Source organism: Erpetoichthys calabaricus, chromosome 1 (genome assembly GCF_900747795.2).
Source record: "Erpetoichthys calabaricus chromosome 1, fErpCal1.3, whole genome shotgun sequence".
Classification (NCBI taxonomy): domain Eukaryota; kingdom Metazoa; phylum Chordata; class Cladistia; order Polypteriformes; family Polypteridae; genus Erpetoichthys; species Erpetoichthys calabaricus.
The window spans coordinates 52484600-52510739 of NC_041394.2; the positions used below are offsets into that span (position 1 = coordinate 52484600).

The window sequence follows — 26140 nt, forward strand, 5'->3', positions numbered from 1 at the left end:
AATGTATGCTCATCAGAAACATGGTTTTGGACTTCGAATCCTGAGGCTGTGGTTTCACTGTGACACTGTGTGACCATAAGCAAGTCACTGGACTGCCTGTGCTCCAATTGGAAAACTGAGCCTGAAAATGCTTAGCTTCAGGTGGACTCCCTGTTCTGAAGTGCAGGTGGTATGGCTGCTGGTTCCTTTATATTGTAATGTAGCCAGTGTAGATTGGCAGCTAATACACAAGACTCTATCCACATAGTGGCCAGTTCAATTCTGTCTTTGTCTCATCTTGTGACCCTGTGCTCCAGTTATTAAAATATAAATGTACATAATTGTACAGTAGCTCTTTGCTTGTAAAAGAGCCTTTGAATGGCTTTCAATAAACAAAGGCTTACTATTAAGTAAAGCTTTTTGTGTCCGATTAACAAAATAAATATTGTTTATTGCTGACCCTATTCAGCAGCAAATCATTTGGTGGTGGAAGGCCAAACCAAGTAAACTGAAATACAAAAAAAAACCCTTTGTATTATTAAAATAATGTACTGTATTGTATGGTGCACTTGTTCAAGCAGAGGGGAAACAGGGTCCTGAACAAAATCCCCCTGTCATGGATGCCATGGTTAAACTAGAGGAGCTGGAAACTGGCTAGCTGAGTGAGCGCAATGGACTGAACGATCTGCTCTCATTTCTAAAATAACCGGTTTAATACACCAAACGCCTCATTCTGATGTCAGGGTGTTCACATTCGGCGACCCTGACTTAGAATGCCACCAAAGGATAAATGTTGGGAACTATTAGGCCATTATTTGACAGCATTTATCAAGCCGTCTTTATAATGGGAGTCTGGGGAGACTGTCTGAGCCTCACGTTCTTCACATTTTTCAGCTGATTAAAGATTGCTCGGCTCGGCCACGTCGGTGTTATGTTACAGACATACCCAGGAAATCTTGGATGAATTAGCTAAATAGGGTCAGAGGCGGTAAACGCGATTACACTACTACTATTATTGTGAGTGTTCTTCTCTCTTGAAAATGTGATATAACGCCCGACAGGCACTGCCCGTCTCCAGCTGAAAACGATCGCGAGCCGCTGCTGCCACCGAGGGGAGCCGTGCCAGTGCCGCGTGAGTGCGCGAGGAGCGGGTGAGTCCACCCCAATTTCCGTTCGGTCTTTGTTTCAACGTGGCCCCGGAGAATGCATCTGTCAGAGTCAGTCACTGGAGAGATAAGACTGCTGAGAGAGCCTCGGCAAGATACCGGGGCCATTAGATTTAGGTGGGGAAAGCAGAAGGGACAACGCAGCACCCGACAGAGCCACTAGCGTGAGGATTAAGTTTCCTCACAAACTCGCCAGATTTGTAAATGGAAGTCAAATGTTGAGTGTATGGTTACCGAGAATCGCAAAAAAAAAAAAATCAAAATATAAACGCATCGGTAACACTAACCAAACCCAAGCAGTCCGATGCAAAAAGGAGTGGTATTTCTTTGTAAATCAAATTCCAAAAGCAGTGCCTGCTACACAATTACCTGAATATAATCCCCTCGTTTAAGTGCTGGGACTGTAGTCTACTGGCACTCTCTGGCACACAACCGCACTTCTCTTCACGCCAGTCAGCCTAACCTGCTGGTCTTTGGTACATCAGGTGAATTCAGAAAACACTCAGACCCCTTCATTGTCTGCACACTATACTGTGTTGTAGATTTAATTTTAAACACATTTCCCTTTTTGTCCTTTAATCTACACTCAATAGTCCATCATAAGAAAGTAAAAACATGTTTGTGTTTTTTTCAGAAAGGTTTGCACTTTTATTAAAATCAAAAACTGAAATCTTTCATGTATATAAATATTCAGGTGCTTTGCTGTGGCACTCCAAATTGTGGTCAGGTGCCTCCTTTGGTTTATCCTTGAGATTTGTCTAGAACCTGATTGGAGGCCTCCTTTGGCAAACTGAAGTGATTGGACATTATTTAGTAAGGGACACACCTGTGTATATAAGGTCCCAAAACTCACACTGCATGTTAGAACTAAAACCAATCGGGTCCAAGGAACTCTCTTTCACTGTATACCTCCATGATCAAATTGAGGTGAGGCATACATCAGGGCAATATAAAACCCAGTATAAAACCAGGTCTAAAGCTTTGAGCATTCCTATGAAGAGCCTCAATAAATTTGAAATGTAAGAAGTTTGGAACCAACGGTACTCATCCTAGAGTTGGCCATCAAGCCAAACTGAGTAACCAGAAAAGAAGTACCTTGGTAACTAAGAACCCAACTGTCACTCTAACTGAGCTTCAGAAGTCTTCTGCAGAAATGGGATAAACTGTCAGAAGGACAACCATCTCAGCAACACTCCACCAATATGATGCTTATGGTAGAGTGGCTAACTTCCACTTGGAGTTTGCAAAACACCATTTAAAGGACTCTGAGAGCATGAGGGAAAAAGATTCTCTGATCTGATAAGACAAAATTTGAACTCCAAGCACTATGTCCACTCTGCCCATGGTTCTCATTGATGGTGAAAATGTTGAGATGATGAGGACATATAAGTCCTTCTGGTGCATCTGAGTGATAGTCTGAGTAGAGTGACAACACAGGGGCTGCATTAAAGAAGGGTTAGAGCTGTGTCTGTTTCCTGAGGAGGATGAGGTGTTTTAGTGTAAGCAGGCCACTCATAAATGTTTTCTACCAGTCTGTAGTGACCAGTGTAGTTTTTCTATGCAATAGTGTGTGTGTGTGTGTCGGGGAAACGACATTAGTGCAGGTGATGCCAACAGACAAAACAAACTGATTAAAAAGGCTTCTTAATCTTGGGGAATCAGGCTGGACTCACTGGAGGAAGTAGTAGAGCAGAGGTCATTCAAGAAGTTGCTTACTATCCTGGACAAAGACTCTCACGCCCTGTAGGAGGTTTTGTCAAAACAGAGAAGCAGAATCAGTAACAAACTGACACAACTGTGATGCACCAAGGAGTGCTGTTTGAGGATTTTTCTAAACTTGTCCTTCAGGCTCTATAATGAGTCACCCCACGGCTGAGGTGGTCTTGTTCCCTGTGTGCTGAATGATACTGAGCTGGTCTAGCAGACATCTTAACAGGCAGTGACGCTATGTGCAGCATACTGTGCCAGTAACTGACATCCTGTACTGTGAAATTGTAACTAATAAGTGCATACAATTCTAATCACTTTTTTAGTAAAAACCTGCATTATTAAAATCTATTTAAAGATAATTCTTAATATTTTGATAATTCTTGTTAAGTGTATATTTATGTCTTTTTTCTGCTGATGTAACCCTGCAATTTCCTTTGGGATTATCTATCTATCTATCTATCTATCTATCTATCTATCTATCTATCTATCTATCTATCTATCTATCTATCTATCTATCTATCTATCTATCTATCTATCTATCTATCTATCTATCTATCTATCTATCTATCTATCTATCTATCTATCTATCTATCTATCTATCTATCTATCTATCTATCTATCTATCTATCTATGTCTGTTGAAAGATAGTCACTTCTCATCACCTGCCAAAATCATCCCTATGGTGAAGCATGGTGATCACAGCACCATGCTATTGGGGGTGCTTCTCAGTGATAGGAACATGGAGACTGGTCAGAATTAAGAAAAAGATGAATGGAGCCAAGTACACTGAAGTCCTAAAAGAAAACCTGCTCCACAGTGTATGCAGCCTAAGACTCGTACAGTGGTTCGTCTTTCACCACAATTATGACCTGAAGTATACAGAGAAGACAATGCTGGAGTGATTTTGAGAAACGTTTCTGATTGTCCTTGAGTGGCCCAATCAAAGACTTAAACCCCATGAACATAAGGGGAGAGACCTGAAGATGGCAGAGGATCTGCCAGGAAGAATAGGATAAACTCCAGGTGTGGAAAGCTTTTTGAGACTTATTCAAGAAAACTTGAAGCTGGAATTGTTTCCAAAGGGGCTTCCATAAAGTACTGAAATAAGAGTCTGAATATGTCTGTGAATGAAAGATTTCAGTTTTTGATTTTTAGTAAATTTGCAAACTTTTCTGAAAATATGTTTTCACTTTGTCATTGTAGGTTATTGAGTGCAGATTGATTTGAAAACAATGGCAAATTTTAAATTAAACCATTTAAAATTAAATCTACAACACAACAAACTGCAGATAGTGAACTGCCCACCTCAAAACCAGTACCCAGTAAGTGAGATGGTATGGGGTACTCAGTCATTAGGGGACTGAAGCACAGGTTTGCTGCAGAAACAGAATCTCACTTAAGTATGTTTCCTTCCAGGTGTACAGATGGGAGACCTCCCTGGAAAGGTGGATAGACTCTTGACCAGAGAGAGAATGGATGCAATTGTCATTGTCCACGTTTGAACAAATGACATACATATGAGTAGGCTGTCAGTTCTGCAATCAAAATTTAAAGAGGTGTCAGGCTGAGGAGCTGAACTGACAAGGTAGTCTTCACAGGACAGCTACCTGTGACACATGTCAGTTCAGGTAAGATTAAGGAGATCAGAAGGGTTAACGTGTTGCTTAGTTCTTGGTGTAGGGTAGAAGGGTATAGGTTTACGGGGCATTGGGATTCCTTTTGGAAAAAATGGGACCTGTCTGCAGTGACAGGTTACATTTGTAGTAACACATTAAAATAGCTTGCCTTAATGCTGGAAGTATCAAAAATAAAACAAACGAGTTGGATTTGTATGTAGATGAGCATAATTATGATCTTACAGCAATAACAGAACCTCGGTTAATAACAAAAATGGGGATGAGTATAACATAGATGGGTGGACATTGTTTAGGATGAATAGACGGAACAGAAAAGTAGGTGGGGTGGCTGTTTATGCCAAACAGAATTTAAACATAAGTCATATTCAGTTGGATGATGAGCCCCATCCTAGTGAGGACATCTGGATTCATCCTGAAAGCATTAAGGAAATATTTTAGGAGTGTGGTAAAGATCCCCTATTGCAGACAGTAATTTCAATGTGCATTTTTTTTAATAATACAGTATAAAAAGGCACATTTACAGGGGGGTATTATAGTCAAGGGGGACTTTAACTACCTAAATATTAAATGGGCTAACTTTGCAAATAGTGGGGCTCAAGAGCAGAAGTTTATAGATGTAATCAGTGACTTTTTTAACACAATATGTTAAAGCACCAACACAGAGGGAAAACTGTCCAAATTTGGTATTTTGCAATAACCAGGATAGAATTGAGGGTGCAGAGGTTATTGAACCACTAGGGTCAAGTTATCATAATATAATACAATTCTCAGTGTTTTGGAAGAGTGCAAATGCAAAGACCAAATCTGTTAAGTTTAAGTTTGATAGGGCAAATTTTAAACAGATGCATGCAGCAAAGTCTAAAATGGATAAACTGAGATAAGCTTTTAAGTGTGGAGACAGTCAAGGAGAAGTGCAACAGGTTTAAAAACATTTTAAACATAATGCAGGATAGGTACTGTACATTGGAAAAACTGGGATTCGTAGGAAGATAAAGCAAAAAACTCTGCAGTGTGTTAATAAAGAGTTGAAAAAGAAGCTGCCCAAGGAAAATCAGTTGTATAAGGCATATAAGATTAATAACTCTAATGCTAATCGTAGGGCATATGAGAACACGAGGGCAACCATCACAAAGGATATTAGGGAAACTAAAAGACAGTTAGAATGGACAATTGAAGATAAGGCGAAAAATGGCCCAAAGAGACGGTGAAATACATCAGGAGTAGTAAAGGGGAATTAAAAATTCAGATAGTGAAATTGAAGATGCTCTAAACTTGCATTTTTGTGTGATCTTCACATGTGAGGAAGTAGATAACCTCCCAGAGGTTAAAGGGACTACTAAGGAGGTACTGAGTGATTTGGAAATTGTAAAGTGAGAAGTACTGTTTAGATTAAACAGGCTTAAATCAAACAAATTACCAGGACCAGGTAATATTTATCCTCAAGTTCTTAAGGAGGATAGTGAGTACATCTATAAACCTTTGATGCATATTTTTAGGAAGTCAGTTCTAAAATGGAAAATGGCAACTATTATCAAGTTATATAAAAGGGGTGATTGGGGAGATCTAAGTAACTATAGGTCAGTAAGCTTGACATGCATCACAGATAAATTAAAGGAAGGAATTATAAAGAAAAAGGTTGAGGAACACATGGCAAGAACAGGAGTTTTATTGTACAGTCAGCATGGGTTCAGGTAAGGAAGGTCGTGTTTCACTGACATGCTGGAATTCTATGAGGAAGTAACAACAAGGAATGGTCAGAGTGGTGCATATGATATTATTTATGTTGATTTCCAGAAAGCATTTGAGAAGGTGCCACATGAGAGGCTGGGCTTCAAAAGTAACTATTAAATTCTGCTATGTTTAATATATGTTCATGAATTGGATAGGAATATAAATAACAAGATGGTTAAGTTTGCTGATGATACCAGCTAGCTGGACTGGCAGATAGTCTAGAATCCATTGAATCATTACTGAGGGGCTTGGGCAGATTTGTGGCAGATGGAGTTTAATGGAAGTAAATGCAAAGTTTACAAGTGAGAAGTACAAATATTTGATTTGAATATATAATGGGACTTCTGAATATTAAAAACACAAATTATGAGAAGGATTTAAGAGTCATAGTGGACCTGTCACTATTTAGTTCAAGGCAGTGTTCAGAAGCCATTAAGAAGGCTAACAGAAAGTTAGGTTGTATAGTATGACGTGTAGAGTACAAGTTCAAGGAGGTTATGCTCAAGCTTTATAATCCACTGGTTGACCTTATCTGGAGTACTGTGTGCAGTTTTGGTCACCAGCTTGCCAAAAGAAAATAGCAGCACTAGAAAAAGGCCAGAAAAGAGTGACTAGGCTGATTCCAGGGCTAATGTGATGAGTTAGGAGGAAAGATTAAAAGAGATGAACCTTTTTAAGCAAAAGGAGTTTAAGAAGTGACATGTTTGCAAGGGAATTAGGACAGTGGATCAAGACTGTTACTGTTACTTGACTGTTACTTATGAGTTCAACAAAGACACAGAGACACCATTGGAAACTATTTCAGGGTAAATTTTGAGTAGCTGCGTTTTCCCAAAATTAAAAAAGTTCAACAGCTCTAGTATGTAAAATAGGATTCTGGCCACAGCCTGACACGTTGAAATGATTCCACAGACAAAGTATTTTCATTTTAAAAACTTTAGTAAAATTTCAAAGTAAAACAGTTCACACAAAAATATAGAAAAGATTGGTATTGCAAGAAAACAAAAGTTCTGTTTAAAGCTTATATTTTGTTTGTTTCTTTAAGTTCTCTCTTATAGCCGAACCATTTCTAAACGTTCAGAAAACTGTATGCCTATCCCATTTTCATGCTGTAAATGAGTCTTTCAGTCCCTGTAAGCACTGGAACCTGTTCTAAAAAACAACTGACTCAATTAACACACTGTATCTTAGTTATAGCAAGAAAGTTCTATCTCTTATTAACTTACACGGGGTAAAAGGCTATACCATTGTCCATGGCAATGAAAGAAAATGATATTCTATTCAAATTAAGCAAACACTAACATCAATTTAACTTAAAGCATTAACTTTCTAAGATTGGCTCTTACATTTTCTATAAACATTAGGAAGTTTTTCTTCATACAAAGAACCATAGACACAAGCAATAAGTTACCAAGTAGTGTTTTAGACAAGACTTTAGGGACCTTCAAAACACGACTTGAATAATGAAATGGATAGGACTGGTGAGCTTTGTTTGGCTGAATGACCCATTATCTTATAAATTTCTTTAATGTTCTAATATTCAGATTCTTTCTGAATTTATTGTATAAGGAAAGTCAGAGGACTTGCACTGGGAGACCCGGCAAACTTTATCCAGGGATGCCACCTTACACTGTATGTATATAGAATAGAGTGGCTAATGGGAAAAGATATGTGGAACATGGTTAGACTTATGCATGGGCTATCCAGAACTGAAGCTAAGCATCTGCAGTTAAATGGGCCCCAAAATAAATAAAAATAAAATATTTGTTCCTTGTTTGCATTCCTTCCACTGAACTTGTGAGTCGAGTCCTCTTTAACCCTTTACTATCATTCCCAAAATAACATGTCCACCAGTAGTTGCACTCACGCTGCCATTATAGAATTAACACGTCTGTCATGCACAATAGCTGCAGGACGGCTGTTAAAATAGCATTTGTGGCAACCGAGCAAGGTCAATATGGGTTGCCAGAATGTAAAGCACTTGAAGTTGAAAGCAATTTACCAGGTTATAATAGTGAAGATTCTTAAGCATTGGTCAGTGACAGCATGATGGTTTCTAGTTCTGGTGGCAGTAAAGCTGCATGATGATGATTTAGCTCAAAAGGTAAACTACGATGCCACAGCTGAATGTGAGTGGTGTGGCAAGAGAGCTGGGCAACCTTCAGAACTGAAATTAACTGATCTTTAAGATTCAGGCCAGATGTATCAGATACAGACATTCCTTCACAGAATTGTTAGATGCAATTCAGTTGTAACTGAGTCCAACAGATGTGAACATGCAGAAACCAAATTCTTTTTTTCTAAGGAGCACATTTGGTCTGATGTGAGTCATAATGAACATGATGGCTTTCTTTGCATGTCTCGTATATCAAGGTGTAATCCAAAAACCTGAAGTTGAAATGCTGGTCGACAAAATGTTGTGGACAGTGGATCTGGAGTGAAAAATCATGTAGCTTAATTGTCAGTAGTTTGCATTTGGTTGACAACAACTTACCTGTCAATTCACAGTAGTCGTGAGAAATAGTGGAGGTTCAATAGAGTTTACTTACTTGAACAAATGCTTTGGAAAGGTTGTTTGGCAGTGAAGTAATACGTACCTCATACAATTACTAAGTTGACCTTAGCTCTACTGAACAACAGGTAACATTTTGTGGTGACAATCATGTTTTGAGTTTACAGACTTATGATTTTTGCTGGTATCTGTTCACCTATTTCATGCTCTCACCCAGCAGTCCACCTCTGTCGTGGAATGAAGAAATTCTAAAGCTTATGTTACTACATTCAGGCTAAAGTGACAAACCAATAGGGAGTGTGTGTGTCTGGTACAGGAATTGTGATGCATCTGATTGCAACTCTATATAATGGATAGCGCGCATTGCGGAGACTCTCATAGGGTCTTCTGTCTTTTCCATTAAGGACGTGTTCACAAAGTGCTGAATCTGTAAAGCCCTGCTTCCATCTGGTAGAAGGTATCAGAGTCTATGGATCAACATTCCCAGACTAAGCAACAGTTCTTTCCACAGGCAGTCAGGAACTTGACCCCAAAATGTTACCCCCTGACTCTGCATGCGCCCCCATATCATGGACTCTTACTTAATTACTGTTCTGCATTCCTTTGTACTCATTTTCCATTGTACATCTTCTATCATCTGGCTTCATACTGATGTTATTTCCTTGTTCTACATTCCCTTATGCAAAATTACCCACTTCTTGTATTGCTTTATTGTTATATTTATTGATTAAATATTGCACCATGGCCCTGGGAATTGTAATTTTATGCCACTGTATAATATTTCAAGGTATGTGTGTTGATGATATTACAATAAAGCCCATTTGACTTATTTGTGTGTGACCAGTAATGGATTAAAGTCCCCCCGGGACACCACCTCTCTTGCATGAGGTGATCATGTAATAGAAAAGCAGATTCAGATGGTGGGTGATCTGTAACCAGAAAAAGAATTCCCCACTGAAGCAGTGGTTCCAATTTGAATAAAACCAGCATACAGAACAAGTGGCACGTCAGTAAGGAAAGTTTCCAACACCAGAGGAAAGAAACAATATATTATTGCAGAGGAAAACCATAATTGGGCAAAGCCCTCATATCTAGTGATACAATTGTGTTTCATTCTGGGTATCAAAAGGTGTCCCATGGTACATCAGACTAGGACAACTGGGCCTACATTGATGTAGTGGTCTGTAGTGGCTGTGAAATCTCACAGAATATCCCACATATTCTTTGTTACAGACAGGTGGGGGGACATGACTGGCCAGCAAAGAGTAGAGACATCATGTAACCAGTCCTGGGAAGTGGCAGCTGTTTGGTTTTAACCTGTTGAAAAATTGATTCAGGCTTTCCTGCCACAAAAGACTGAATGATTGGAGACTCAGGAGTTCCTCAAAGTATTGATGTCAAGTCAAGTCAGGTTTATTATCATCTGTATTAAGTACAATGAAATTCATTCTTTCATGTGTCCTCAGAACACCTGATGAAAATACAATTAAACAAATGCTAAATAACTAGAAAGTACATTAGTATGCAAGATATTTATACAATCATTTGCAAAATATACAGTACGTATTTGCAAGTATTACACTATATAGGCATACACACTGTTAGTTATATAACAATATGTGTACTTATGACTGGCTGCTCAGTCACCATATGACTTGTGGGTAAAAATGGTCCCTGAATCTACTGGTACAGTATGAGTGCTAAACGTCTTGTACTGCTTGCCACAAAATAGGATTTAAGAAAAATGACTGTGTTGGATGGCTGAGGTCTTTAAAATTATTGTTTGTGTTCTAGTAAGGCAACAATGATGGGGAGTAAAACTGCCCCTTAGGAGCATTGGTGACTTGGCATCACTGCCATTTGTGCCCAACACCATGGTACCCAGTGCTGGAGCAATGGGGAATTAAATAATATTATTGCGATTGCACCATAGTCTGTGGTTCCACCATGTGTGATTCTGATGGACACAAACTCCACAGAAGTAACTGTTCTCATCTTTTATACAATTTAGTATCAATCAACAGTAGGCCAGGCTACTTGAACCCGTCACCTATTAAGATGCAGTCATAAATGAGAGCAGACAGTGGCAGATGGTCTGAATCTTCCACCTCCGTCAGTGAGTGGCTTATAGTCTGAGACATTTCCTGATGGTCTATTTATAAAAGATTATATTTGGTTGCACAAGTAAAATAAACTTCTTTTCTGAGGTGTTATTGTTGTTTCATTTTTTTTTTTTTTTTGGATTAGCAGTGATGCATGACATAATTATAAAAAAACATGAAATCCCTAGATTAACTCTCATTAAGATTTCTGAATGTTTTTCTGTTGGGATTTGCACTAGTACAGTATGATAATTATAATAAACATTAAAGCCCCAGATGCACTTCATTAAGTTTGCTGGATGAATAAAAAGTAAAAAAGATCAACAACTTTAGATTTTTTTTAAACTAACTCCCTCATGAGAGCAGATTTGAATGAAATATTCAATGTGAATAAGATGTCATTATCAGTTGATTTACACAAAGTATATGGTCAGGTACTGCTAATTAGTGGCCCAGGGGTCAAAGTGTATGTAAGATTGTAGGTTCAGTTTGTTCACTCCTAGGGGTCCTCAGAACTTACTGTACTCCCTTAAAATAACATCTGAAATCCCATTTTAAAGCTCCAAACCTCCGTTCAATCACGGTACAAAAATATTGGTTCTTTAATGGCAACATACTGGGTTTGAGTGGTCCCGCAGAGCCAATACTTAATAAAGAATTATTTGATTCTGGCAAGGGTTCTTTGCATATGAAACTGATTCTTTCAGCTCTGAAAAGGAGCCTAGTGAGTTACTAACAGATCAAGAAAGCTGGAACTTAGTCCTTGTGATGGCGTGCAGCAAGAGTGGTTTTAAAATCATAAACCTTTTATCTATTATCATAGATTCATGGTTATTAATGGAATGTGTCGCTAATCTAAATAAAGATTCTTTCTAGATACAGTATTTCAAATGGATCTATTTTTTTCGGGGAATCAAAAATGGTTCCCCTATGGCATCATTCAGAAGAGCCACTTCGTCGGCATTATTTTTATGAGTGCGTGTGGATTTTCTAGGCGTTCTCCGATTTCAGCCGATTTTTTTGCATGTCAGGTTAACTGGTATTTCTGGAGTAAGCGGATGAGCGTCCAGTTTTAGCACCCCAGCTTGCTCAATGCTGTCCAAGTAGGATCTGCTTACCTGTGACTTTGCAATGAAATTGTAGGTGAAGGAAATGGAAGGGATGGGTAAGTTTTGAATGTATAAAATCTACAATAGTAAATGAGTTGTTTGGCTTTTAGGAAAAAAAAGGAACTCTCTGCATTAACGACTCTTTTGTTTTTTAACACGACGTGCCCAATTTAAATTGGTCATGTTTTAATTCGGGGTCTCGGAGGCAGGAATAAGTGGTGGACAAGGCGCACAGATGTATTTTTAACGGACATTTTCTGCGTGTGTGCGGCTGAACGATCACATGCGTGTCATACTAAATAATAAAGATAACTTCAAATGATGCGTCACATTTGTTTTACATACACTCACTAACGTACAGGCCTGGGTAGCGAACGTTAATACTGTATTAGCACTTCAAATGACGTTTATACCTTAAGTCAGTTAGGAAATGAGAAAGGATGTTAATTCAGTAACTATAGAAACGACCGTTTCCTGTTGATTTTAACAAGCTACCTGCAAACTCTTCTTGTTACGCGCTGTTCATCAATGTTCTAATCTTGAAAAGTGCGAGATAGTGCTACAAAGGCAGCAGAGCCGACACAGTCTATCATGTGCGAGTTAGAAACGGAGCCTCTCGGTGCTTCGCGTCGCATATGCTGGAGAAGACGACGTACAATACAATGTAATAGCTGCACATGAACCGCAAGATGTCTTAAGTGTAGTTTGCACTTTGTCTGTGGGCTTGTTGGTATTTTTCTCGCAATTTCATTCGTATATATGTGTTTACTCCAAGGTGGACTGGCGTTGGTTGCTGCCTTGCTTGCACAGGTCCCCGGTGACTCTGATCACTGGCGTAGCAAGGTCTGGTGCAGCACCCGGTGCGGAGTTTAAACTGGTCACCCCCATGTCCACCAAAATATAAAATGAAATTTATTGAGAAAGCAATTATTTTTATTCAATTGGTTAAGTAAAGAGGGCATAATGTTAATTATTTTGTAAACAATTTTTTATGAATAAAAAAAGTAAAATGCCTTTTTATTAATAAGCCAGTTTAATGTACAATGTAAGAAATCTTTTTTCATAGTGATAGTACCTAGTGCATAACTTTATTATTACTATAATACAATTTAATGAAAACTCAATTGTTTACAAGTTTTGTTCTCTAGGCTCTAATCCAACAAACTGAACTTTAACATGATACTTAGAATCTCTTCTTTCTAACTTTTTGTTCTGCAAATTTTGAAATTGCGTCATCAAAATCGATACCTTCAGCTACACGATTTTTAATTGACAAAATGGCTAAGCTAGAGAGTCGTGCTTTGTTCATAGTGCATCTGAGATCATTCTTAATTAGTTTGAGTTTCGAAAAACTCCTCTCAGTTGTTTGTTTACTTGAGCACCAGCACAGTTCAAAAGAAACGAGACAGAACACCCCCCAACCCCTCCCCCGACGCACCACACAATAATCCTAAATCATTACAGCATCACATCGTTCACCCGCAATTTGCTGCAACTAGGGATTGTTAAAGCCCATGTAAATTATTTGACGTGTTAGTTTATGTAATAAAAGGCGCATTAATACAAAACCGGCAATTTTTTGTCACCCCCTCAGAGCTGGTACTCGGTGCGGGCCGCACCCACCGCACCCGCCTTCCTACGCCACTGACTGTGATCCGGGTGAGCATATTAAAATGATGGATACTACAGCTTCAATGGGACGAGTAACTTCAATCATTAAATATGTTCACTCATCCATAACCGAACCGACCTGATCCAGTTTAAAGTCGCATTAGTGTATTACTGAATGGATTTATTTTCCGGAATCCACTTGCGGGTTAGCTAGCTGCAAAATTCCATCCATCATTTCCTTAACCTTCTTGCTCGAGTTCAGAGCCGCGGGGATATTACTAACCGTTTTTGATAAGCTTGTTTATTGTTCTGGCGAATACGTCGAAAGAGGAATTGCTTGAATAGTGAACTGGAACTGACATGGGAAAGTTTCAATGGGTTATAAACTGAGGCGTTTTAATTGTTTGAGTGTGATTTTAATGAACTGATAGAGGACTGTGCTTGTATAGTGCACTTGTTCTAAATTGTGAATATCTACACAAAAATGTTTCTTGATAGCGTAGCGAACGGCCCAAAGAAACAAAAGTGCGTCCACATGGAGTTAAGGAAATCTGTAACGGCAATGTCGAAAGCAGGTAACAAGCTTTCCGTGAAACACAACTTTGATAAATCAGTTTCAGATCCGCTTAATTCAGTTTGGGGTCACCGGGATTGAGGGGGGCGGGAGCACAGCATCAGTCGACAACAGTGCACTCGAGACTGGAAAGACATAGGACTGCTTTAACGTTGGGCTTATGGGAGTGAAACCTCCTTAAATAAACGAGGAGACCATGCGGACCTCCCAGGGATAACGACCGGCCTCGGCATTTGAATATCGGACTCTGGATCTATAAAGCAGCAGTGCTGGCCTGGCATCTTAGCGAGTGCTCGTTAAATCGTGTTGTTTATGCTTTGGGAAGGACTTTATTCTGAATGGAGCTGCCTTTTGTTTTTCTCAGAATAAATCAGTTGTTTTCACGCATGATTTACGCTTTGTCTCATTCACACACACACTCATCTCGCACACACTGTTTTCTTTATTTGAGCTTTGCGAACCGAGTATTAACTTTGAAATTAGCCGTTATCATTAACAAAATAATTGCTAATGCACAACTAGTCCTTTATCTAGCCAGAGATAAGCTCAAACAATACATTCTGTCGTCGATTTAGCGTTCTGAATCATGCAATACACATGTAATTAATATACAGATGTGGGTTATAACTCCACGGTTCAAACTGACAATAGTATGTGGACCTCTATAAAGTATACACACACATACAGTACATGCATATACATGTATAAATATACTTAAAAATGTCATTCGTTTTTTGTACTTGTACGTCTATAAGAACAATGACTTTTCAGAAAGACAGAAAAGCATGTTAAGCAAACTGAAGCCTCTAAATCAGCTGTGAATAAGTGAGCTGTAATGCGTGTGTAAACATGACAGACTGGCGCCCTGTCCAGAGCTGATTCCTGATTCATTCCCAATGCTATCAGGATGGGCACCATCTCCTAGTCAAACTGAAATTAAAATCAAATATATGTAAGCATGGTATTTACAGTATGTATGTCCAGAATGTATGGGATTTAAATAGGCCCTCCATCCTTGCTCATGACAAAGCGGGTTTGTTAAATGGCATGGTATTTAAACAGGCTCATTTTTGTTTCTTTATTGCCTACTGTGAATTGTCAGTGGTGGGTTGTGTGGTGTTAGGGAAGTGCGGGCTGATGCTGTCATGTAGTCTATACCAGTAGCTTTATTGCTGGAAAGTTAAAAAAAAAAAACAAGCAAACAAAAACAAGGAAATGTTTTGAGATGAAACTCTCCATTAAAGACCTCACCTCAAGATTAATTCAGTTACAGGCACAGAAAGAAGCATATCTCTCATGCTTCTACACTATACGTTCACAATGAAGCCTTATTTTCTCTTATATGACTTTTTTTTAACAGTGGAAAACCAATCTATTAAAATTTACTTTCGTTTTGCTCTCTTCCCAGTGATCATGGTCTTTTTGCAAAATAAATGTACTGCTTCAATGTGCTGCTGTCGTTTTTCATGTTTTCCTCTAAGTAATTTCATTGTGAAGTAGATGTTATTTTTGTGATAGAATCTGTAAAAATGTAGCTAGAAATGAAACACATTATTAGATTACCCTTTAAAGAATATTACATAATGAAGTATTTCTTCGCATCACGGTTACAACTTAATTCTTCCTCATCAAAATTCTTCTTTCATTTTAACTATCTGTCCTTTTTCCAGACTGGCTTAATATATTTTTTTTTTTCTGTGACTAATGATTTTTAACAGGGTGGCTCAGTTGTTAGTGTTTATCTCAAAGTTGCAGCATCCTGGGTTTGAATGTCATGGCAGACCACAGTCTGAGTGGATTTTATGTTTACTCCCCATTTCTATTTATTAGGTTAGTGACTGTAAATTAGCAACCAGATTTTATTGATTTATTCTAAGATTTCTGACCAGTTTTGTATTCTAATAATAGTAATAATAATAATAATAATAATAATAAAAAAATATTATAATAATAATAATAATTATTATTATTATTATTATTATTACTATTATTATTATGTTATATAGATAGATAGATAGATAGATAGATAGATAGATAGATAGATAGATAGATACTTTATTAATCCCAAGGGGAAATTCACATACTCCAGCAGCAGCGTACTGTTAAAGAAAATATTAAATTAAAGAGTGATAACAATGCAGGTATACAGACATACAATAACTTTGTATAATGTTAACGTTTAACCCCCAGGTGGAATTGAAGAGTCGCATAGTGTGGGGGAGGAACAATCTCCTCAGTCTGTCAGTGGAGCAGGACAGTGACAGCAGTCTGCCGCTGAAGCTGCTCCTCTGTCTGGAGATGATACTGTTATTCATATATAATATTGCTAATTATTATTACTATTATTATATAAATTTGCCTTATAGCAGAGCTGATTTCAAACTCTATGATATACAATTCTTTTGATGTACAGTACAATCTAACTTTATTTTTTGTATAGCACTCTTCAGTGAGTGCAGGCATAGGGCACTGTAAACAATTCTCTGTTTAAATACAAGTATAGATTACATGAATTACCAAATACAGAATAAGTACACATATAGATGCACATTTGTTAAAGCACACAGGGAACATACTGTAGAAACTACGTTGTGTGCTAATATATTATGTGCAGCTGATTATTTCTTTGGGATGGCTAACTAACCTTGGGATTCTAAATTAGCCCATAATGTGAAAAAGCGCTCTACAATAGGCAGCCACCCTGTCTAGCACTGGCTCCTGTCTTGTACCCAGTATTACCCAGATAGGCTCCAGTCCTGCTTTAAGTAATTTTATGAGTATTATGTTATGGTTTTAAAATATGTTGTGGTGCTAATTTTTTTTAAAGTAACCCATAATGAAAGGCACTACATAAAAGTAAGAATGATATATGAATCTGACACTGAAACTTTTCTATTTTAATCAAACTTCATATAATAAAACTTATGCTAGAATAGGTTACTGCTGCCCTTGACATTAAACTCAGATAAATGGATGTTCTTTCTTCTCTGTTTCTTAGAAAAGCAACATAGATGTGTTATATGCAGTTTTAATGCTGTTACTTTGTGGCTCCAGGCACCTGAGTTCAAGCCCTGTCACAGTCAGTGTGGCACAGTTTCCTTGTGTCTATGAGAGTTTTTTTCAGATATGCAAGATATCCAGAATATACTCACGGCTGGCAGGAATGATTAATTGGTATAAACTGGCCTAGTGTGAGAGGACGAGGGTGTGTGCACCTAATTCTTGATGGATCAATGTCCGGTCCGTAGTTTAGTGTCTTTGTTGCAGTTAATGCGGACAGCAGACCACTTTGTACTTAGCCTGTAATGGCAAAAGTGGATCCAGAAAATTGATGGATGGAATAAATGTAACACAAACCTGTAGAATGAAAGTTAATATAAAAATTAATAAATTAGAAAGTGGCTTGCAAGGTAGACAAAGTGAAAGTATTTATTGAAACAAGCTCCTCGTTTCCAGCTTCTGAAGGTGTGCTTACTAGCAAAGCTGCTCAGACACATTCATTGCATTTCCATAATGCAGATTTTATACACGGCATAAAAAGAGAAAAAGAGTCAACCATTTTAGCAATCTAACAAGGCTTTGGTCACAATTCTATTTTAAACTGTCTGAATTGCTTTGCAATTACCAGGTACTACAAAAGAGTACTTTCATAATAAAACAGAAATAAATAAATGCCAGTGCTGTTTATGGAAACTTAATGATAGTCCGATTAGAGTGCCTATGCATTATGAGTAGGATAATAGGTGAGTCCAGTTATATTATAGGTACATAATTGAAGGTTTTACAAACTGAATGATGCACCATAGAGTGAGCTCATGGACAAGAAAATATTTCTAGAAAGCTACATTTTTTGCCATGAAGTATTGGACAATAAAGTTTACTTCAAATATAGCTAAACAGAGTGATAGGGGCAACTTTCATTTTTTAATGCACTGTGTAGTGATCCAGAAATAACATTTAAACTACCACTGACTTTAAGAAAGGATCACATCAGTCCTAGTCTGGGTAATTTAAACCCTACCTCCATCGCCAACACCACTTCTGCAAATGTCTCTGAACTCTTCACCCATGCTGTTCCTCTGTAAAAATTGATTCTCACTCTCACCTCAGCTCAACAAGGGTCTTCTGCATCGTTTGAACTAGCACGATCATCAACACTGGATGTGCTGCGGTGCCTGTGCTTTGTCAGCAGTGACAGTGACAGCACAATCATTCTTTGTTCTGATTGGTAGTTTTTATTTTTATTTTTTTTGCTTTTCCCTGGAATATTGTGCTCCATTATAAACATAATAAAATCTCAATATCCACCCTACTTTAAAACTTCAAACTCTGAACTCCACTGGATTCCCAATTAAATGCTGAACTTTTACAATTCAGCATCTAAAGAAAGATTTCCCCTGGTAATTTCACTTCAACAAAGCATGTTAATAAGATACACATAATGTAAACATAAGCCCTAAATAGTTAAAATGAGCTAAATGGCATTACAGTTAGTGTGTGTCTTCACAGATTTATTTGCCAAATACTGCAACAATAAACTCTTTGTATTTTGTAACAATTAGTATTTAAAAAGGACTGAAATTTTCAAATGTAATATTCACAAATGTGTTCCTTTTTGCCATTTTTGTTCTTGTTGTGAAGTGTCTTGTGTTGTTGCTCTCTGCAAAACAAACTATTAAAATGAATGTTGATGGTTTGATTTTAGGGATGGTATAATAATTAGTGCTCTTCTCACTTTTTGCCGTTTACATGCTCTCCTTGTGTCTGAAAAGGTTTTTTTTCCAAGCACTGCAGATTCCTTTCCTAAAGACTTGAAGCCAGGTTAGCGGCCTACTGTGACCAGGCCTGGCGTGAGTGTGGTTGCTATAGAATGGACAGGCACTCCATCCAGAACTGGCTTTGGTCTTTTGTCTCCCATAACCTTTTGGAAAATTAATGAATACATATTTGATTTCAGATCACCATGACCCTTTAATGAAATAAAGAGAACCAAAAATTGAATGAATGAATAGGAAGGTAAGTGAGGATTTGACTCCAGCTCCTATAACTCTGTACTGAAATAAATGGATATATGAAATGAATGATTGAATGAATGAATATCTGCGGTGGGTTGGCACCCTGCCCAGGATTGGTTCCTGCCTTGTGCCCTGTGTTGGCTGGGATTGGCTCCAGCAGACCCCCGTGACCCTGTGTTCGGATTCAGCGGGTTGGAAAATGGATGGATGGATGGATGAATGAATATTTAATTTTTACTTACTGTTACTATATAATAGAATAAGCAGGTTTGAAAAAATGAACAAATGAATTAATGAATGAGTTCAACTCCCTTCTAACCCTGAACTGATATTAGAAGGACTGTGAATGGCTGGGTTACTGAACGTTTCATTTCAACTTAATCCCTGTATTTGAATAAGCAATTTTTGAAAATGAATGAATGAATTAAATAAATGAATGAATTCTGCCATTAACAAACACTTACTGGAATAAGCAGGATTATAAAACAGATGGATAGATAAGACACTCCTAGATTTGCCCTGAAGATGACATTCTGGTTCAAATATATTGTACATAATATAATGAATTAGTGCATAATGAAAGAAATGTATATTATACTGATAGCACCCATCTCACACTTGTACCTATGTGTAACACAACATATTTGTTTAAAAGAAATACATATTGATGCATATTGGGCACAGGCTGGTTAAGCGACTACTGTTAATTAGGATTATACTGGGACCCAGGTGTACCCACTGAGCCAGTTGCATTGCCATTTCCAGTGGACTACTCGCCGTTTGGCGAGCAAAGCAAGCAGGGGGCAGAGCACCTAGTCATTCCTTAATATCTGCTTGTGTTGTCTCATGGCTGATCCGGCATGGAGGTACTTATTTAAAATTTTAATTCTAAAGAAGATACAAAATTCACTGACTGCATCTGAGATTTAGAAGCTTGCTGAAAATGGACCAATCTGCTGCACCTCTTCTATCACATTATATTGTAAATGCATTGATACAATAGTGCCAACTTAGTGGCCTTGGAATTTATGACCTTCAATTAAACATGGAATGGGTGCTTAAAGAAGTATTCAAAACCTGCACATTCTGAGGCCGTGGACAGTGTCAAAGGCTGTTCAAACAAATCCTAAAACAGACAAAGTAGAGAATGTTATAATTTGCTTTCACTGCTGTCCTAAAGCTAAGACATTCATAAGGTTTGCAGGTTCAGATGTCTCCGTTAGCAATTTCTATGTCTGTTCTGGGACTGATTCAAAATATACTGTACATATGCACCAATCTGTTTGTGTACCTTCTTTGCCCATTGCACAGTGGTGGGACGCCAGTGTTTATTCTAGCAGCATTAGGCACAGGACGGGGACATCCTTGTACAGGATGTCAGAAAGTCTCAGGGCACACACATGTATTTATACAGGACCAGTCTAGCATCACTAGTCAATGTAACACAATGTCATTGGAAGGTGAGAGTAAAGCAGAATACCAGATGAACACTCAGCATGAAAAATGCACAGTGACTGGGCTGGGATGGGAACACTGGGTCCTGGAAATGATGTAGTGCCACCACCATAATGTCCAAAATATGTATAATATTTCAACATATTCTGCATATTGGGAGTTTTTTTTATCATAAAAGACATATAAAAGAAAAAATAATCAGTAATAATAACTTTTGATTTTTCAAAAGTGGAGTATGCATGACTTTGTTTACATTTTAAGGCAGAATTTGCAACTTCTTTTTTAATTATGACTTTCATTTTATTTGCCACCATATCCAGGGTTTGTGCCTACCTAATGCCCATTAACTGCTTCGCTCCAGGCCCTGCCACCCCGAAATGAACTGGGCAGACTTGGTAAGAGGTGTATTTATTTCACCCTTGGTTACTGACTCAGTTACTTATTTGTGGTGAGACTTCTGATATCATGTTTGTAATCTAAATGTGGTCACGATCACATTAGGTGTGCATGAACTCATGAAAGAGGTTGGTAGCTGTAATTTTACCCTTTAGATTATTTCTTCAAATAAAACATCATGTTTGTTCTAAATTGTTTGATATGTATTCATAAAAGTCAGAATGAAATAAAAAAATTCAAAATAAGTGTCAAAACTTTTGCGTGTCATGGTGACTCAGTGGGTAGCTCTGACATGTACAGTAAATGTACACATTTACTGTATATACAGCTTCTACATCCTGGCTGTCTGGACTCTAAACACTGTGCTTCTCCCCTGCCCCCAAATCTGCCCCTAGTTGCTTATTTATATGCAGTAAATTTGTTAAACTTGATACTAATGCCACTTTTATTATTAGTTGTTGTTTTTATTTATTAATCTTTTAATTAATTAATTGATTTATTTATTTATCTATTTATTTTTTTAATACAATCTATTTTAAATTATTACTATCTATTCATCCATCCATCCATCCATTTTCCAACCCGCTGAATCCGAACACAGGGTCACGGGGGTCTGCTGGAGCCAATCCCAGCCAACACAGGGCACAAGGCAGGAACCAATCCTGGGCAGGGTGCCAACCCACCGCAGGACAACTATCTATTCACTGGTCTATTATTTATTTATTTATTTATGGTATAGTTCTTTAATCCAGACACAGGGGATGCACAAACCAGTGTGTTTCTTCATGCTGGTCCCAAGCCTGGATAAATGGGGAGGGATTTTGCCAAATCAATATACGGACAACAATACAAATTTTCATACCGGATCGGTCGAGCCCTGGGTTAACAACGACCGCCACCAGTACTGTTAATCAACAGGGTGCTGGCGGAAATTGGGCTACTGTTGGCCGAAGAAGAAGAAGAAGGAGAAGATGAGGGGGGAGACTTGTCCAGAAGCAGGAGGAAAGGAGGAAAGTAAAGAGAGTGGAACTGAGGGTAGGAACTTTGAATGTTGGCAGTATGACTGGTAAGGGGAGAGAGTTAGCAGATATGATGGAGAGAAGGAAGGTTGATATATTGTGCGTGCAAGAGACTAAATGGAAGGGGAGTAAGGCCAGGTGGATCAGAGGTGGATTCAAATTGTTCTATCATGGTGTGGATAGGAGGAGAAATGGAGTAGGGGTTATTCTGAAAGAACAGAATGTCAAGAGTGTTTTGGAGGTGAAAAGAGTGTCAGACAGAGTAATGATTGTGAAGCTGGAAATTCGAGGTGTGATGTTGATTGTTATTAGTGTATATGCCCTGCAATTTGGGTGTGCAATGGATGAGAAAGAAGATTTTTGGAGTGAGCTGGATGAAGTGATGAACAGAAAGGGACAGAAAGTGGTGATTGGAGTGGATTTCAATGGAAATGTTGGTGAAGGGAACAGAGGAAACAAGGAGGTGTCAAGGAGAGGAATGAAGAAGGTCAGAGGATAGTGGATTTTGCCAAAAGGATGGACATGGCTGTGGTGAATATGTATTTTAAGAAGAGGGAGGAAAATAGAGTTACGTACAAGAGTGGAGGAAGATGCACACAGGTAGATTATATCCTATGCAGAAGAGTCAATCTGAAGGAGATTGAAGACTGCAAAGTGGTGGCAGGGGAAAGTGTAGTTAAGCAGCATGGGATGGTGGTCAGTAGGATGACATTGGAGATCAAGAAAAGGAAGAGAGTGAGGGCAGAACCAAGGATCAAATGGTGGAAGTTGAAAAAGGAAGACTGCAAGTTTGAGTTTAGGGAGAAGGTGAGACAGGCACTGGGTGGTAGTGAAGAATTACCAGACAGTTGGGAAACTACAGCAGATGTAGTAAGGGTGACAGCAAGAAGGGTGCTTGGCGTGACATCTGGACAGAGGAAGGAGGAAAAGGAAACCTGGTGGTGGATTGGGAAAGTACAGGAGAGTATATAGAGATAGAGGATGGCAAAGAAGAAGTGGGATAGTCAGAGAGATGCGGAAAGTAGACAAGAGTACAAGGAGATAAGGCACAAGGTGAAGAGAGAGGTGGCAAAGGCTAAAGAAAAGGTGTATGATGAGTTGTATGAGAGGTTGGACAATAAGGAGGGAGAAAAGGACCTGTACCGACTGGCTAGACAGAGGGACCGAGCTGGGAAAGATTTGCAGCAGGTTAGGGTGATAAAGGATAAAGATGGAAATGTACCTACAAGCGAGGAGAGTGTGTTGAGCAGATAGAAAGAGTACTTTGAGAGGCTGATGAATGAAGAGAATGAGAGAGAGAAAAGGTTGGATGATGTGGAGATAGTGAATCAGGAAGTGCAACGGATTAGCAAGGAGGAAGTAAGGACAGCTATGAAGAGGATGAAGAATGGAAAAACCCTTGGTCCAGATGACAAACTTGTGGAAGCATGGAAGTGTTTAGGAGCGATGGCAGTGGAGTTTTTAACCAGACTGTTTAATGGAATCTTGGAAAGTGAGGGGATGCCTGAGGATTGGAGAAGAAGTGTACTGGTGTTGATGTTTAAGAATAAGGGGGATGTGCAGAACTGTAGTAACTAAAGGGGGGTACAATTGATGAGCCACAGCATGAAGTTATGGGAAAGAGTAGTAGAAGCTAGGTTAAAAAGTGAGGTGATGATTAGTGAGCAGCAGTATGGTTTCATGCCAAGAAAGAGCACCACAGATGCGATGTTTGCTCTGGGGTGTTGATAGAGAAGTATAGAGAAGGCCAGAAGTAGTTGCATTGTGTCTTTGTTGACCAGGAGAAAGCATATGACAGGGTGCCTTGAGAGGAGTTGTGGTATTGTATGAGGAAGTCGGGAGTGGTAGAGAAGTATGTAAGAGTTGTACAGGATATGTACGAGGGAAGTGTGACTGTGGTGAGGTCTGCGGTGGGGGTGACGGATGCATTCAAGTTGGAGGTGGGATTACATCAGGGAATGGCTCTGAGCCCTTTCTTATTTGCAATGGTGATGGACAGGTTGACAGACGAGATTAGACAGGAGTCCCCGTGGGCTATGATGTTTGCTGATGACATTGTGATCTGTAGCGATAGTAGGGAGCAGATTGAGGAAAACCTGAAAAGGTGGAGATATGCTCTAGAGAGGAGAGGAATGAAGGTCAGTAAGAGCAAGACAGAATACATGTGTGTAAATAAGAGGGAGGTCAGTGGAATGGTGAGGATGCAAGGAGTAGAGTTGGTGAAGGTAGATGAGTTTAAATACTTGGGATCAACATTACAGAGTAATGGGGATTATGGAAGAGATGTGAAAAAGAGAGTGTAGGCAGGGTGGAATGGGTGGAGAAGAGTGTCAGGAGTGATTTGTGACCGTCGGATATCAGCAAGAGTGAAAGGGAAGGTCTACAGGATGGTAGTGAGACCAGCAATGTTATATGGGTTGGAGACGGTGGCACTGACCAGAAAGCAGGAGAAAGAGCAGGAGGTAGCAGAATTAAAGATGCTAAGATTTGCATTGGGTGTGACGAGGATGGACAAGATTAGAAATGAGTACATTAGAGGGTCAGCTCAAGTTGGATGGTTGGGAGACAAAGTCAGAGAGGCGAGATTGTGCTGGTTTGGACATGTGCAGAGAAGAGATGCTGGGTATATTGGGAGAAGGATGTTAAGGATAGAGCTGCCAGGCAAGAGAAAAAGAGGAAGGCCTAAGAGAAGGTTTATGTATGTAGTGAGAGAGGACATGCAGGTGATAGGTGTAACAGAACAAGATTTTGAGGACAGAAAGATATGGAAGAAGATGATCCGCTGTGGCGACCCCTAACGGGAGCAGCCGAAAGAAGAAGAAGAAAATGATATAGTTCTTTATGTGTTTTGCACTTGTCCTGTGTTTAAGTACTGCATATGTTGCACGGTGATCCTGCGGAATGCTATTTCATGCCATTGTATGCTGTAATACTGTGTATGGATGGAATGACAATTAAAACACTTGACCGAACTTGACTTGGTTGAGTGGAATAGCACTGTTTCCCGCCTTACACCCAGTGCTGCCAGAATAGATTCCAGCCTCCTTTAACCATTAATTGGATTAACTGAGTTAGAGACTGTTATGTTTTCTAGGTTAATATAATCTGTATGGACAACAAGAATCTTCTTTTTCTGATTTATATTAATGACGTAAATTCTGGTGTCACTAGTAAACTTGTGAAATTTTCAGGTGATACTAAAATAGGATGAATGTGAGACATTGACTTAGACAAACTTCTAAACTGGGTGAACACTTGGAAAATACAGTTTAATATAGTGAAGTACAAAGTGCTACACTTTGCAGGGGCCCGAAGCTGTGGAATAATCTGCCTACTAGTATAAGAGATGTCTATTTGGGCTCTGCTTTTAAATCCAAGCTCACTACTTCAGTTTAGCATACCCTGACTAGAGCTGCTGATTAGCTGTGCACTGTATCTCTGTTTATTAGTGATTTTTTTTACAAAACTACAAGTAATACAATATTTAAAAACTGTTACTAATCTTCCTCTGTTTTGTTTCTCTTCTTTTTATCTTGATGTCAGATTTGGTTCCACTGATCTGCTGCCAAACTGCCCTCTTGCTTACAGAAAAGTCATCACAGACAAAGGAGCATTGGAATCATCAGATGGAAAGTTTTTTCAGTCTCTGCTATAGAATGCCTAGGAGGGAAAGGGCTGGTAGCTAGCCAAGTTTTTCTCTGTGTCTGACTTTGACTTTCTCTCTTACAATTGTCTCCATCATCAATCTCCTCCATTGTCAACTGGCCAAATTTTAACAATTAATTAGAACTTCAGATATAATAAAAACCTAGCACAACACTAAACACTTTTCTATATACAAGTTTAAATTCAAAATGAACCAAGCTGAAAAAACTTGCTGCTCTTGAAACAGATGCCCCGAAGTCCAGAATTTTTCTTACCTTTGCTCCTTCTCATCTACTCAGATCTGCTGATGAATGACGTCTGGTGATGCCACCTCAGCATGGTATCAAATCTCAGTCCAGACTCTTTTCATGTGTAGCTCCTTTCTGGATTTCTCCACCTCCATTTAAAACTCTGACTCAGCATGTTCAAGAAGTGTTTGGAGACTTTCTTATTTGGTGAATTTCTAAGTGATAGCACTT

The 26140-nt window shown here is 38.8% G+C and overlaps 2 long non-coding RNA genes across 2 annotated transcripts; one reads left to right on the forward strand and one right to left on the reverse strand.

Annotated features, from left to right (window-relative positions):
• The first annotated feature begins 944 nt into the window (after nucleotides 1–944).
• LOC114645553 (uncharacterized) lies at nucleotides 945–25941 on the forward strand. Its single transcript, XR_007935163.1, has 3 exons — nucleotides 945–1130; nucleotides 19089–19151; nucleotides 25560–25941. It is a non-coding gene; the product is annotated as an uncharacterized LOC114645553 (long non-coding RNA).
• Nucleotides 9981–26047, reverse strand: LOC127527971 (uncharacterized). Its single transcript, XR_007935164.1, has 2 exons — nucleotides 25937–26047; nucleotides 9981–10206 (listed from the first exon to the last, which is right to left on the reverse strand). It is a non-coding gene; the product is annotated as an uncharacterized LOC127527971 (long non-coding RNA).
• Nucleotides 26048–26140: the final 93 nt, after the last annotated feature.